We start from the raw sequence: 14,873 nt of genomic DNA on the forward strand, positions 1-14,873 counted from the left end.
GAGGAGGTCAAGGAAGAAGAGGAAGAAGGGGGCCCCTCTCCCCTCTCCTCCGGTGGCGCCGGAACGCCGCCGTGGCCATCATCATCATCACCGCGATCTTCACCAACACCTCCGCCATCTTCACCAACATCTCCATCACCTTCCCCCCCCCTCTATCTACAGCGGTCCACTCTCCCGCAACCCGCTGTACCCTCTACTTGAACATGGTGCTTTATGCTTCATATTATTATCCAATGATGTGTTGCCATCCTATGATGTCTGGGTAGATTTTCGTTGTCCTATCGGTGGTTGAGAATTGCTATGATTGATTTAATTTGCTTGTGGTTATGTTGCTGTCCTTTGGTGCCCATCATATGATTGCGCGCGTGGATCACACCATAGGGTTAGTTGTATGTTGATAGGACTATGTATTGGAGGGCAAAAGTGACAGAAGCTTCAACCTAGCATAGAAATTGATGCATAAGGGATTGAAATGGGACCAATATATCTTAATGCTATGGTTGGGTTTTACCTTAATGAACATTAGTAGTTGCGGATGCTTGCTAATAGTTCCAATCATAAGTGCATAGAATTCCAAGTAAGGGATGACATGCTAGCAGTGGCCTCTCCCACATAATACTTGCTATCGGTCTAGTAAAGTAGTCAATTGCTTAAGGGATAATTTCGCAACTCCTACCATCACTTTTCCACACTCGCTATATTTACTTTAGTTGCTTCTTTACCTTAACAGCCCCTAGTTTTATTTTCATGCTCTTTACTTTCTTGCAAGCCTTTCCAACAACACCTACAAAGTACTTCTAGTTTCATACTTGTTCTAGGTAAAGCGAACGTCAAGCGTGTGTAGAGTTGTATCGGTGGTCGATAGAACTTGAGGGAATATTTGTTCTACCTTTAGCTCCTCGTTGGGTTCGACACTCTTACTTATCGAAAACTGTTGCGATCCCCTATACTTGTGGGTTATCAAGACCTTTTTCTGGCGCCGTTGTCGGGGAGCAATAGCGTGGGGTGAATATTCTAGTGTGTGCTTGTTTGCTTTATCACTAAGTAATTTTTATTTGCTGTTCTTAGTTGTTTCCTATTTTCAGTTATGGGTAGGAAACGCAAAATACCAAAAAAATTAGTTGTACCTACTGAACCAATGGTTGAAGAACCAATCAAAATCTATCACACTGCTGAAGCTTATTACTTGGATCATCTTCGATCCCTATGTGCTCGTGCTGAAACCCCAACTAGCTTAGTTGAGGGCAAATCTTTAGATGAGCATGCTTGTTATGTGCGACACCGTATATCTGAAAAAGGGAAATTATTATGGAGTCAAATTCAACGTTTGCAATGTTATGCTTGGAATTTATGTGAATTATATGATTTTACTTGTTGTTCTGAAAACCCTAAGAAACACCTTCCCTACCAATGTGAGTTTATTGATAATGGAATCTTATCTTCTTATGCTAAAGGTGTTTATAGTTACTATGATGTTCAACAAATTGAAGAATTTGTTGCTTTTGAGGGTGCTTATGAAATTGCTTCTTTGATTGAAAAGTATGATGCTACTTTTCACAAATCTGAAATTTTTGCTATACTTAAATATTGCTATGATAATTATGCTTCTAATACCTATGTTAAACAATATATTGAGAAATACTCCGTTGTCTAAGAAGAGACTAATATTTTGCAGGAGCCTATGGAAGAAGAAGTTGATGACACTGTGAGCTCATTGGATGAAAAAGATGAGGAGGAGAGCGAAGAACAAAAGGAGGAAGAGCGGATTGATCACCTGTGCCCACCTTCTAATGAGAGTAACTCTTCAACTCATACATTGTTTAAGTCCCCTTCGTGCTTACCGAAGGATGATTGCTATGATGACTGTTATGATCCCATTGATTCTCTTGAAATATCCCTTTTTGATGATGCTTGCTATGCTTATGGCCAAGATGCCAATATGAATTATGCTTATGGAGATGAACTTGCTATAATTCCTTATGTTAAACATGAAATTGTTGCTATTGCACCCACGCATGATAGTCCTATTATCTTTTTGAATTCTCCCGACTACACTATATCGGAGAAGTTTGCACTTATTAAGGATTATAATGATGGGTTGCCTTTTACCGTTGCACATGATGATTTCGATAAATATAATATGCATGTGCTTGCTGCTCCTACTTGCAATTATTATGAGAGAGGAACTATATCTCCACCTCTCTATGTTTCCAACATGATAAAATTGCAAGAAACTGTTTATACTATGCATTGGCCTTTACTAGGTGTGCATGAATTGTTCTTTTATGACATGCCGATGCATAGGAAGAGAGTTAGACTTCGTCATTGCTTAATATATGTTGCTTTGTGATCACTACTAAATTACAAATCATTGTTAATTAAAATTGGCTTTGATATACCCTGGGATCCGGGTGGATTCACTACTTGAGCACTATATGCCTAGCTTAATGGCTTTAAAGAAAGCGCTGCCAGGGAGACAACCCGGAAGTTTTAGAGAGTCATTTATTTCTGTTGAACACTTTCATATAGTTTAAAAACAACAAAAATAAAGAGGGGAACCCAAAACTTTTCAAAAAGGAAAGTGAAAGTGAGAAAGACAAGCACTGTTGAAGTGGGAGAGCTCCTTGAACTTTGTTCATGCTCACGGCAACTTTGTGAATCTTGATTATAGAAACTTTTCAACAAAAATAATTATACCCTTGTACAATTCCATTGTATTATAAAAAATAATGTGCCAAGGTTTTCCTTTAGGATGTTTACATTTGCTTGATGGTTTGTATGGTGCAGGACAGAAACTTTGGCTGTAGTGCGCGATTTTACATTTTTAGCTGGAACATCAAATGGTTCTGATTCTTTTTGCACTGTCTTCCTATACAAATTTTTTTCCTAATTTTGGTAGAATTTTTCAAGTATAAGAAGTATGGTGAATGTTCAGATTGCTAGAGACTGTTCTGTTTTAGACAGATTCTGTTTTTGATGCATAGTTTGCTTGTTTTGATGAAACTATCAATTTATATCAGTGGATTAAGCCATGAAAAAGTTATACTACAGTAGACACAATGCAAAAAAACAAAATATGAATTGGTTTGCAACAATACTTATAGTGGTGATTTGCTTTATTATACTAACGGATCTTACCGAGTTTTCTGTTGAAGTTTTGTGTGGATGAACTGTTCGATGATCGAGAAGGTCTCGATGTGAGAAGAAGAAAGAGAGGCAAGAGCTCAAGCTTGGGGATGCCCGAGGCACCCCAAGTAAATATTCAAGAAGACTCAAGCGTCTAAGCTTGGGGATGCTGGGGAGGCATCCCCTCTTTCTTCAACAAGTATCGGTATGTTTTCGGATTCGTTTCGTTCATGCGATATGTGCAATCTTGGAGCGTCTTTGCTTTAGTTTTCATGTTTCTTTTTTGCACCATGCTGGTATGAGATAGTCCTTGGTTGATTTATAGAATGCTCTTTGCACTTCATTTATATCTTTTGAGTATGGCTTTATAGAATGCTTCATGTGCTTCACTTATATCATTTGAAGTTTGGATTGCCTATTTCTCTTTACATAGACAACCGCCATTTGTAGAATGCTCTTTTGCTTCACTTATATTTGTTAGAGCACGGGCATATCTTTTGTAGAAAGAATTAAACTCTCGTGCTTCACTTATATCTATTTAGAGAGATGACAGGAACTGGTCATTCACATGGTTAGTCATAAAATCCTACATAAACTTATAGATCGCTGAATATGATATGTTTGATTCCTTGCAATAGTTTTGCTATATAAAGATGGTGATATTAGAGTCATGCTAGTGGGTAGTTGTGGATTGTAGAAATACTTGTATTGAGGTTTGTGATTCCCGTAGCATGCACGTATGATGAACCGTTATGTAATGAAGTCGGAGCATGATTTATTTATTTATTGTCTTCCTTATGAGTGGTGGTCGGGGACGAGCGATGGTCTTTTCCTACCAATCTATCCCCCTAGGAGCATGCGCGTAGTACTTTGTTTCGATGACTAATAGATTTTTGCGATAAGTATGTGAGTTCTTTATGACTAATGTTGAGTCCATGGATTATACGCACTCTCACCCTTCCACCCTTGCTAGCCTCTCTAGTACTGCGCAACTTTTGCCGGTACCATAAACCCACCATATACCTTCCTCAAAACAGCCACCATACCTACCTATCATGGCATTTCCATAGCCATTTCGAGATATATTGTCATGCAACTTCCATCATCATCATATTCATGACTTGAGCATTCATTGTCATATTGCTTTGCATCATCGTAAGATAGCTAGCATGATGTTTTCATGGCTTGTCCGTTTTTTGATGTCATTGCTACGCTAGATCATTGCACATCCCGGTACACCGCCGGAGGCATTCATATAGAGTCATATCTTTGTTCTAGATATCGAGTTGTAATATCGAGTTGTAGGTAAATAAAAATGTGATGATCATCATTATAAGAGCATTGCCCCAGTGAGGAAAGGATGATGGAGACTATGATTCCCCCACAAGTCGGGATGAGACTCCGGACGAAAAAATAAATAAATAAAAAATAAAAAAGAGAAAGGCCAAAAAAAAGAGAAGGCCCAAAAAAAGGAAACAAAAAAATGAGAGAAAAAGAGAGAAGGGGCAATGTTACTATCCTTTTACCACACTTGTGCTTCAAAGTAGCACCATGTTCTTCATATAGAGAGTCTCTTGAGTTAACACTTTCATATACTAGTGGGAATTTTCATTATAGAACTTGGCTTGTATATTCCAACGATGGGCTTCCTCAAATGCCCTAGGTCTTCATGAGAAAGCAAGTAGGATGCATACCCACTTAGTTTCAGTTTGAGCTTTCATATACTTATAGCTCTAGTGCATCCGTTGCATGGCAATCCCTACTCACTCACATTGATATCTATTAATGGGCATCTTCATAGCCCGTTGATACGCCTAGTTGATGTGAGACTATCTTCTCCTTTTTGTCTCCTCCACCATCATATTCTATTCCAACTATAGTGCTATGTCCATGGCTCACGCTCATGTATTGCGTGAAAGTTGAAAAGGTTTGAGAACGTCAAAAGTATGAAACAATTGCTTGGCTTGTCATCGGGGTTGTGCATGATGTGAATATTTTGTGTGGTGAAGATGGAGCATAGCCAGACTATATGATTTTGTAGGGATAACTTTCTTTGGCCTTGTTATTTTGAAAAGACATGATTGCTTTATTAGTGGGCTTGAAATATTATTGTTTTTATGTCAAATGATAGACTATTGCTTTGGATCACTCATGTCTTAATATTCATGCCATGATTAGACATATGATCAAGATTATGCTAGGTAGCATTCCACATCAAAAATTATCTTTTTTATCATTTACCTACTCAAGGACGAGCAGGAATTAAGCTTGGGGATGCTGATACGTCTCCGTCGTATATATAATTTTTGATTGTTCCATGCCAATATTATTCAACTTTCATATACTTTTTGGCAACTTTTTATATTATTTTTGGGACTAACATATTAATCCAGTGCCCGGTGCCAGTTCCTGTCTGTTGCATGTTTTTGGTTTCGCAGAATATCCATATCAAACGGAGTCCAAATGGGATAAAAACGGACGGAGCTTATTTTTGGAAAATATGGAAAATTCGGAAGGAAAATCAACGCGAACCAGTGCCCGAGGTGGTCACGAGGCAGCCCCCCCCCCTAGGGCACGCCCCCTACCCTCGTGAGCCCACCGTAAGGCGGTTGACGCTCTTCTTTTGCCGCAAGAAAGCTAATATTCAGAAAAAAAAATCACGGCGGAGGTTTCAGGCCAATCAAAGTTACGGATCTCCATATATATACGAAACGGTGAAACAGAGCCAGAAGAGAACGCAGGACCAGAGAGATAGATCCAATCTCGGAGGGGCTCTCGCCCCTCCCATAACATGGAGGCCAAGGACCAGAGGGGAAACCCTTCTCCCATCTAGGGAGGAGGTCAAGGAAGAAGAGGAAGAAGGGGGCCCCTCTCCCCCTCTCCTCCGGTGGCGCCGGAACGCCGCCGTGGCCATCATCATCATCACCGCGATCTTCACCAACACCTCCGACATCTTCACCAACATCTCCATCACCTTCCCCCCCCCCCCCCCCCCTCTATCTACAGTGTAAAAAAATTAGCATGGCTTTAGAAAATGTTGATAACTTTTAAAAACCATTCCCACATTTCAAAAAAATTGTATGATTGTTTTTTTATAAATGTGTATAGAATGAAAAACAAATGTTTGTGTAATGTTAAAAAATGTTTCGTGCCATTAAGAAAATGTAGGTCACATTGGATGGAAATAACCTGCGTTTCAAAAAAAATGTTGTATCCCAATGTAAAAAAATGTTCGCATAGGTTAAAAATGTGTCATGAAATTTTAAAGAAATATGCGCATGTTTCAAAAAAACGCGTGAAATTTTGAAAATATTTATATGATGTAAAAAATGTCCATGGAGTTTAAAAATGCTTATTGCCATTTAAAAAAAGGCAATTCCTAATAGCAATCGGTACGGGCGAGCATAGCCCTGGAGCAACGCAACAACGCTCCCGCAAACAACTACAAGGGGGCCATGGCCGCCCATGCCAGCAATCAACCAGCACAAACCAACGAGAGACAACTCTGTTTTGGCGATGAGCTTCACAAGAGAAATTTGCACGAGCCTCTGGAAATTATCAACGAGCGTGTCAATAGTGGTGGACCTAGAATTTTACCAATGTCGGGGTAACATTACGAAGGGTAGCATATTTTGTCAAAACACATTACAATAGTCAATAAAGTACTAAATATACATATGAACTGCACTAGTACAAAAAGTTTTGCAGATTGTTTGTGGGGGCCACCACCCCTAGGTCCACGACTGAGTGCCAACACCCTTGGAAGAAGAACTACGTTAGACACAACTGCGTGATTTTTTCCAAAACAGAGCAGGCATAGGTAGTTAATAACCTATACCCTAATGAGTTGAACATTTTATTCTTAATAATGCATCCACAACGTACCCATGCATCCAGAAACTCTAGATGTGTGTTGATGGCCGTTGAGGAGAGGACTGTGCCTTACTTGCAATTGCCCGTTTAGCCGCGGGCACGAGGTATGCGATGGGTATGGCACACCTTGAGCAACTCGACGCCAGCGCTACAAAAAAGAATGCCCCTCTCCAACCCTTGCATCCCATAGTGGATTGATGATCAATGCTGATCTTGCTATGTCTCAAGGAACATCGTACGGATGGACGATGGAGGTGGAGCAGAGAAGCCCTCCATTGGTTCATCGTGAAATCAGAGTGGATCAGTGAGTAGAGTAGGGTGAGTTAGACCCTATTCGGTAACCCACCAACTCCCGGAATCTGCGGAGCGGGGAAAATCATTTCCAACTGCATCTCCACCAGCTCACCGAACAGGGCCTTAATGTGGCCAGCTGCATGCTGCCTACTGGCACTGATAGCCATACTCATTTCCAACAAGGTTTGATGTATGAGTTAGACAAAGATTGTGTTAACAAATTAGTCAAAGTTGCATGCTTGCGTATTCTTTTTGTGGAACTAGCACAGTGGCCAACATATATGCACAAACAATGTATTGGTATATCTATCTTTTGTGATTGAGAACTCATATACCAAGTCATGCTATTTATTACTGTGTTTTTATGAACATAACAATATTATTGTTTGTGATAAATAAATAGTAGTACTGTTATTACATATATATTTTGCTTTTCCTCTTAGTGAAAACCCCAAACACATTCCGGAGAATCTTAGAGAATTCATCAAAATGTATACATATAAATTTAGTCATGCAAAGGCCCACAAGGATTACGAGTATGCAAAATATGTTTTATGGTAATTGTAGTTAAGATTTAAAACTTTAATCGTATGTTAGTTTTGATGAAATTCTCTTTCGTGCGGAGATTTTTTATGAATTTCTCTAATTTAGTGTGCATGCATTTACGCTACAAACTACATCGGTTCACTTTTCTAAAACTATTGAATGTCGCTTTAAAATTCTAGCTCGTGTAGTTGCATAAGTCGATGACTAGTTATTAATTATGCCTTAAGTGAATGTGAAAATCATACCCTGGCCGCCACCATGTAGGAGCATATAGCCAAAGAGTCTTGGGGAGTTCATCAAAATTTAAACATATAAATTTAGTCATGCAAAATCCCACAAGGATTACAAGTATTCAAAAAATATGTTTTATGGTAATTTTAGTTAAGATTTAAAACTTTAATCATATGTTAGTTTTGATGAAATTCTCTTTCGTGCGGATATTTTTTATGAATTTCTCTAATTTGGTGTGCAAGCATTTACGCTAGCAGTCCACTATCCATTTACGCTAGAAACTACATCAGTTCATTCTGCTAAAACTATTGAATGCCACATTGAAATTCTAGCCCATGTAGTTACATAGGTCGATGACTAGTTATAAATGATGCACTAAGTAAATGCAAAAATCATATCCTAGCCGCCGCGTTGTAGGAGAGATAGCCAACTAGCATAATTCAACTAAGTCCATAAAAAACTTTGCAACATAATTCAGATTACAAATGGATTACAAGAATGAGTAAACAAAAGTCTGCTGGGCTTCTACTTTAAAGGTACTAAAATACTGAGGGTCAATTCTGCAATTTCTGAATTGTGATGTAATGTGCTTACTTTATAATCTACTCCCTCTGTAAACTAATATAAAAGCATTTAGATCACTAATATAGTAATCTAAACACTCTTATATTAGTTTACAGAGGGAGTATTATGCAAAATTAGTTGTACTAGTAAGTAAGTCGTGTGTTGGTACGAAAAGATAAACATACATAGAGAGAATATTATCATGGCATGGCGCGGAGGCATATGGTGGTGGCGACAACGTGATGAACGTGTTGTATCAAGAGATGGTCTATCACTCGTCGCACTGTAGAACAACACCAGGCACTATTATATGCCACATAATGCGAGGCGCACAGCCGCCTCGCCTACAGGGCGCCGGTGGTGGGCCAGCCCAGTAAGACATGGCTTGTCATGCTAACATCATGCCGAGGTCACGCGAATTTTTTTCCCTTTTAAAAATGTGTATTGAATATAAATGATTTTTTGTAATGTAAAATATTTTTCGTGCCATTGAAAAAGGTACATAACATTGGATGGATATATCTTGCGTTTCAAAAATAAGTTATATCCAAATGTAAAAAAATGTTCGCATAGGTTAGTAAATGTTTATTTCCATTAGAAAAAATCATCATGGCATTTTAGAGAGATGTTTGCTTGTTTCAAAAAAATGTCCGTGAAATTTCAAAAATGTTCATGCAATGTAAAAAAAATGTCCACATAGTTTAAAAAATGACAATTGTCATTTAAAAATGTACACCGTGTATTTGGAAAAAGTGTTACCATGTATTTGAAAAATGTCCAACGTATATGAGAAAAATGTTTCATGTGTGCTCTGAAAATGTGCATTGTGTTATGAGAAAAGGTATATATGTGCTGAAAAAAGGAAAATTGATAAAAACCGACAAAGGAAGAAAAGAAAAAAGACTAAAAAAGAACCGAAAGTTCCGGTCCAGCAGAGTACAGATGGTGGACGCCACAGACAGCACCCACCCACAGCCACAGATCCGGCCGCCATCGCCATGACAACCCCCCCCCCCCCCCCCCCCCCCCCCCCCCCCCCGCGCCGGGGCCATTGTCCTCACGCTGTTGCTCCTCCGCTTCGCCGCCGCGACGGTGCAGTCCGACTTCGAGAGGAAGCCTTCGTCCGAGACGATCTCGTACGCGTCCGAGTGGCTGCGACTGCGAGCCGACCCTCCCCCTTTCTGCCACACGCGCGGGGTCTTGGCCATCACCTGCGAGCATACGGAAGCAGGTGATCCAGATCCCTTGTTACATTGCTCGTCTCCTGCTTTGCTTTGATTACTTTGATTTGATGATGCTCTCATCGTCGTCGTCTTTACGTCTTTTCTGAATCCAATCCTGATGTTAGTTTGTAGCACATGTGCTCTGTAAAACTGCAAACGTATACTACTAGTATCGTACTATATACTGTACTACCAGTACTCCAGAAAAGTAGTAAATAAGTTAAGAGTAATAAAGCTACCTAGCTGCACATGTAAACTTGATGGAAATTAATAAAGGCAAAGGGATGCACTCGTACTGCTGCTCAGTCAATGTAATTAAACTAGATGATTCCCCGCGCGTTGCTGTGGGAATTATTGCCTAAATAGATAGTTTACTCCGCAAAAACAACTCTGCTAAAAGGACCATCACAATAATGAATAAATGATTCTCTGTTGACAACCATACTTCAGAATGATATGGTTGTAGTGGTACATATGCACTTAGGCAAGATCGATCCTCGTACCATTTATCATTCAAAGTTTGAAGAATAGACGAACAATCAAATTAGAGGACTATATGCTCATTTACCCGCAGACCGAACTTTCAAGCTTCAACTAAAACATCACCACCTAGCTATAACTCGAGTCTTGATTGTGCAAACTCTCCATCAGAACTTCCATGTACATTTACTTTGATCCATCCAACAACAGGGGGTAAACAAATGTTATTAGTCATGACAGAATCGTAAGGTTTATCCTTCTAAACATACCACATCAAATGTGTAGTGAAGTGCACTTCCCAACAATTCTTCAACAGCAGAATTTGTAGTCGACACTTGAGCCAGAGTGAGAAAGAGAGAACATAATTAAAATATTGCATAGTAACATAGTAAGGGTAGATATTTTTCTCTAAAAAGTCGAATTTCTTAGTATGTGTAACTATTTCCATACAGCATCATTCATCAAAGAACACTTCTGCACATTTACAAAGTAAATTCAATGGACATCTTCAGCAATGCACGATAGTAAGATATGTGCAAATGTGAACCCAAAAAGGTAATGAAAGAACAGAAGTTGCATCAACAGGATGATAGCATTGTCTTCATGAATGGTCTGGTAACATGGTTAATAAAATCTTATGTTCTGAGCAAACACAATGCACCAGGAAAAATTAGAGCATCGATAGAATGTTTGCAGGCCTTAATTGTTTTGGGATCTCTGGTGTTACCTAAATAGTCGTTACACCAGTATCTTTTCTGTCGTAGCTGACTGCATTGTAGATGTGTGAATCCCATTGCCATAATAGTGCTCCTTCTCCTGATCAAGCCGATGCTTCAACCAGCTGTTACAACTGCTAGACTTATCATGCAGAGCGATCATCGGATGGTGAGAGTACTGCATGAGAATCATAATCAAAATACAAATTAAGCAAATGAAATACCAATAGGGAGAAATATAGTTTGCAGAAGAATCATAACCCCATACCTCTTTTATTTGTCATCTTTTGAATCATACAACCTAAATTTTGTGAACTTTAAGTGAGCTTGTGACACCTGCAGGGAACTCTTGAGTATGACTAAGCAAATAAAATGAGCAAAAGTAGCACATGAGTGTCAAGAAACTTGAATCTTTGTCTTAAGAGGCCATAATTATCATATTTTCAGTTCTCACAAAATAAGTACATGATTTCTGGAACAATGTTCTCAGTTTCAGAGATCTGCCCTCGACCATGCAAATGATGAAACTCCAGAATAATCAATTTTATACATCCATGGTATATCCTCTTTACTTAAATCTACATGGAGCATTTATATAGAGGAATTAATTATTGTGGAATTCCAGCGAAGAAAGGAAGCGAGCCATGATGATTACCGGTAAAACATGTATATGACTTGCCTTAGAAACATAAACTTACAGATACCTTCAAACTGTTGCACGTGTGGGATGTAATCTTCAGGAAGAAAAGGAAAATTAGAAAATGGTTCAGAGTTAGACACCACTAAGTATCATGTCACTTCAAAATTGGTTGATTTACTTCGTTTACCAGGTAACAGGTGATGTTTTATAATCTGTCCACCGGAAGCATGAAGAAACAGAAATAGTTGCAAAATTTCAGCCACTGCTTTTTTCTTGCCAATGGTTTCAGTGACTTCAGTTCCCCTTTTTGTGTGTACACATCAAGATCTCGAGCAAAAATAGATTGAAATACTTACAGCAGGTGCCATATGAGGGCACATCGAAGTTAAAAAAATTCAATGAAACAATGAATATATTCACAATGTTATCATAATCAGTCAAATCTAGTAGCTGCATAATATTTTAGCACATCAAAAGAGAATGCATAGTACTGAAAAACGCCAAAATTGTTCTATGAAAATCAATAGTTAAATCACCATAAATATACTACAAGGAGAGCAGGGAGTCAATGGAGGCGATGGTACCCACCTGGAAGTCAGGAACCCACCGCACCGGCAACAGCGTCTGTCTCTCCGGTGACAACCATGAGACCATGGCCAAGGAAGGAGCAGGAGGGATGTTCTTCAGAAAAAGGCTTCCTACAACACCCAAATCAGAGCATCCAAACAAAGCTATAAATCAAAATAATTGCTCAGATCTGAGGACATATAAGAGGAAGGAGATCCATCTACCTTTTGGTGCAGGTGATGTTGGAGGAGGACGCCGATGGTGGCGCATGTGACTCATCGGGAGCTTTGGTGGACATCGGGGCGCGAGGCTTGGTCCAGCGTAGCTTGCGGGGCTCAATTCATGTGCAGCAAGAATCAATTTAAGGGCAGTGATCACGTGGACCGATCGGCAGCCGCGTGCGGCTCTGCCGGCGACGACCAACGAAGGCTTGTCCAGCAGCGGTACAACGCCATCAGCACCCCTGGCGCTTCTGAAGGTGAGGATCTTCCCGTAGCTGTGCAACGGAAGATGGTGATTTGTTTCCTGAGTGGAGCCGTACAGAGGAGAAGAAGATAAAGGGGAAATAACGCTGGTTGTGGGAGAGGATGAGATCTGCATGGAGGATAGGATGGATGTGGGCTGTTCTATTCCAGCTCTTTTACAGTGATTGGGGAGTTACAATATGTAATTTCATGTAACTCTGCCAGTGATTATTTCCCACCGTTGATTTAACAGGTCAATTAAAAGTATTAAGTTTAATCAAGAAGGGTATTATGGTCCTCCGTGAATTTTTTCTTTTAGAAACTTTGTGAATTCGTTTGGTCAATCCCTTGCATCTCGCCTAATCCATCTCGCGAGAGGGAGGCGCCTGAAGGCGACGACGCCGTCGCAAGGTACTGGGAGACGCCGGCGCCGGCGCAAGTACCTGGGCGACGCCGCCGGCGCGAGGTCGTGTCGGCGAAATCCCGGCTGGGCTTGGTCGTAGTGGTCGCTCCCCGACGCCCCCGCGGACGCCAGGGCGAGCTCCTGGGAGACGCCGGCACCGCGCATGGACCTGGGCGACGACGCCGGCGCGAGGTCCTGGAGGCAAACCCCTGGCTGGGCTTGGTCGTAGGGGGTCGACCAATGGAGCAAGGTACCTCGCCCCCTGCCTCATCTCTTCCTTACCTCCCTCCCTGCAGGTGGCTAGCCGGCGACTAAACATTCAATTATTTCTGTTCTAGTGCGCACAAAAATTGAAGGTAAGCCACCATTGAGATCTAGGGTCTCTGAAATTTTCTGATAACGATGATTACTGTCAGCTCTTGTCCAAATGAAGCACATCGTCCAGGAATAGGACAACACCAAAAATTTATTGGATTCAGACCAGTAGTGTAATCTCTGATTCTTCCCATGTAGATGTCGGGGAGGATGGTCCTTCCGTTGTTGAACAATTATAAGCTATGTAGTGTGATCTTCTTCCCACGTATGTAATCTCTGAATAATGTTGGTTGATGATAAGATGGTAATCTACGTTGAACAATGATGCTAGTCTGAAGGAGAAAATTCTGTTAAATAGACAATGACTCAAACATGTCCTTTTCCAAGTGTGGCTATTTATTTTGTGAGGTACTCATGTTACAATGTTCAATTTCCCAGCTTACAACAAATTCTGCTAGTGATTACAGTTTACTTACCATGAAGCCTGACCAGTGCATCTATATCCTTCATATCATAAATTTTTTAATCATGCTTTCTACAAATTTTAGTGATCAAAGATAATAAGACTGGACCATGAAAGTGGCTAGAGAGCAAATGAAATCTTGTCAGGATGTCCTTTAATAGGGTTGGACTTCAGTACGAATGTCCTTTAATGCTGTTTGCTGTTATGAGGGAATGTAGATCTACCTTTCGTTCAAAATATCTAGTCCTATTCATTTTTTTAGTGGAACTTAATAGAGTTGGACTTCAGGGATTTATAAGGTTGCAAGTGTCTTTTTATTCTAGCAAAGTTGCTGCCTCATTTTTTTAGGAAAAATGATACTAATACTTTTGACCAAAAGAAGTAGGACTGATGTTTACTCACATGGTCTCCTATGAACAGTGATTGTGGACGTCCACGATGGAAGTTGCGGTGCAGGGACTTGTTTCAACGGCGGCATTTTGAGGTCATGTACATACGAAGCTAGGAAATACTGTTGGTGAGGTGGAGCTGGTCTGAATTGGATGTGTTTGGGATCATACCAGGTTGCCCTGCTGCTATCTCTGCACAGACGGGCGAGCGAGACTGCAGTTTCTTATTCTTGCAGCAGATGCATTCTTGTTGGATCATTTCTTCTGACTATAGTGAATGCCTAATCTTATGGTTATATGAGTTGCATTTTTATTTGTGGGTTTATTTGTGTGCGTTGGGGGTTGTATTGCCTGCCTTGCGGTTTACAGAAATTTAGACGGGCGCATGGCCTTGTTAGGCGTTGTATTGCTGGGGCTCCTGAAGATTGATAAAGCTGGGGCTGCTAGATTGCACGCATATTCTTGTCATTGCCTTGTTATACAATGAGATCACCATTGGGCTTTACAAAGAATAATGTTTGGGTAAGTACAGTTCTGCCAGTCATAGATTCAATCCCTGTTCTTCGAAAGAAAAACATT

The 14,873-nt window shown here is 40.3% G+C and overlaps 1 long non-coding RNA gene across 1 annotated transcript; it reads left to right on the forward strand.

Moving 5' to 3' along the window:
- The first annotated feature begins 9,681 nt into the window (after nt 1-9,681).
- On the forward strand, nt 9,682-14,700 carry LOC147974155 (uncharacterized). The gene is made up of 3 exons (XR_015603098.1): nt 9,682-9,865; nt 12,497-13,377; nt 14,326-14,700. It is a non-coding gene; the product is annotated as an uncharacterized LOC147974155 (long non-coding RNA).
- Nucleotides 14,701-14,873: the final 173 nt, after the last annotated feature.

Source organism: Triticum urartu, chromosome 5A, assembly GCF_056163025.1.
Source record: "Triticum urartu cultivar PI428250 chromosome 5A, HENAU_Tu73, whole genome shotgun sequence".
In the NCBI taxonomy this organism is placed as follows: domain Eukaryota; kingdom Viridiplantae; phylum Streptophyta; class Magnoliopsida; order Poales; family Poaceae; genus Triticum; species Triticum urartu.